Source organism: Wasmannia auropunctata, unplaced genomic scaffold, assembly GCF_000956235.1.
Source record: "Wasmannia auropunctata unplaced genomic scaffold, wasmannia.A_1.0 LD336106.1, whole genome shotgun sequence".
NCBI lineage: Eukaryota > Metazoa > Arthropoda > Insecta > Hymenoptera > Formicidae > Wasmannia > Wasmannia auropunctata.
Window position 1 is genome coordinate 3,790,454 of NW_012026784.1, and position 1,861 is coordinate 3,792,314.

The 1,861-nt window shown below is 43.1% G+C and overlaps 1 protein-coding gene across 1 annotated transcript in view; it reads left to right on the forward strand.

Annotated features, from left to right (window-relative positions):
• Window positions 1–1,861, forward strand: part of LOC105456816 — a 4,300-nt gene that overhangs the window by 802 nt on the left and 1,637 nt on the right. The gene's annotated exons all lie outside the window — the stretch shown is intronic.

The window sequence follows — 1,861 nt, forward strand, 5'->3', positions numbered from 1 at the left end:
TCTTAAGTATTAAAGCGCGTTCAGATTCCATAACCACTCGGGACTCACGGGAGCTTCTTTGCTAGGCTCCGCCCACTCACCCAGTCACCCAGTAATCACCCACCCAGGGAGGAATCTGAACGCAGCCCATGGTGGAAACATTACATTCCACCATGAGCCTAACCACTCCCGAGACAGTGATTCACATTCTGAAAATTTTTGCGCGTTCCGAAACCCATAAAAAAAAAGTGTTGCAACCTTTTAGCTGCCGACTGTGCCTGCGTTCCGCAAAGCGCATCATGCGCAAGATTTATCTTTTTATCTTTGTTTAACATTTGGTGAACAACAAGGATACCAAGATACATCATGCGCATGATGCGCTTTGCGGAACACAGCCTGTATGTATGTACACCCACGGTCATTGATTCTGTCCCTCGGAAATTTTCACAAACTCTGAAGTGATCACTTTTCTACATTAATGCTTATAATCCATGCACGATTAACGAAACGAAATCGTGCATGGACTATAAACATTAATGTAGAAAAGTGATCACTTCAGAGTTTATAAAAATTTCCGAGGGACAGAATCAATGACCGTGGGTGTACATACAGTCGGCAGCTAAAAGGTTGCAACACTTTTTTTTATGGGTTTCGGAACGCGCAAAAATTTTCAGAATGTGAATCACTGTCTCGGGAGTGGTTAGGCTCATGGTGGAATGTAATGTTTCCACCATGGGTTAGGCTAACTGTCATAAGTGATACAGAATCCGACATACATGGGTGTGACCACATCGAAAACCAGTAAGATCACTCACTTTTAACGCAGTATTTTTACTGCGATGATGTGGGTGTACAGTCGTTAGGTGCTAGCCTATTAGACTGGTATAACCGCACATCACAGCTTTGTATGTTACATAAGACCTTAAGGCTAGTTTGCAATAGAGGAGGTTGTAGAGGACTCTCCTCGTAATCACAGATTAACACAGTCGTTCGATACAATAAGGTGGTAACAATACATAAATCTTACCGCACTAACGGTGTGTGCGCTTTGCGTATATACTAAACAGAGAAATAAATCGGAATCAGAGTGGGAGAGACGCGCGCGAAACGGCGGGAACCAGTCAAGAGCCGCGCCCAGCCGCATCCGGCATAGGCGTGGACCCCGAGTAGCCCCCAAACGGCCGCCACGCGAGTCCCGCCAAATACGAAAACAAGATGTGGAAAACAAGAAGTGACATAGATTAGAGTAAAAAACAAAACAAAAAATTAAATACAATGAGACTATATCTATCCGCATAAAGTGACAATAACCGCTCCAAAAGCAAGGTCGCAAACAACAAAGTAATAGTAACAATAAACTTAAAATTAAACACTTTTACGCTTTGCATTAATTGTTGTATATTGCCACATAAATATTTCCGACTTAAATAAACTTATCAATAGAGCATATAAATGAATCGAGTGGATATATAATATCTTCCTCGAGAGTCGCCATGAGGTATTCGACGGGGTGAGGGAGGAAACCTCGTTCCCTGACAAGAGCCTCTTCGAGGGCATCACGCTGTTCACTATAATCTGTACATTAATTCCCAAAAGACATGGTTAGGAAATTCCTCCAGACCACAGCTTAAGCACAACGGAGAGTCGACAATGCGGTGCCGAAAGAGGCTCGCCCTCAGGGACGTATGTCCCGATCGAATTCTGTTTATCGTAGTTACCGTCCTCCTTCTAATGTTAAACTTTTTGAACCAGACCTGTTTAGTCTTAATTAGATAATTATCACAATAAAGAGCTCCTCGCGTGGCAGCTTCTTTTTTGGACCAATTCCACAGGTCATCATACATACTCGCACTCCACAGATTGGTAAATTCCGACGTTGGAA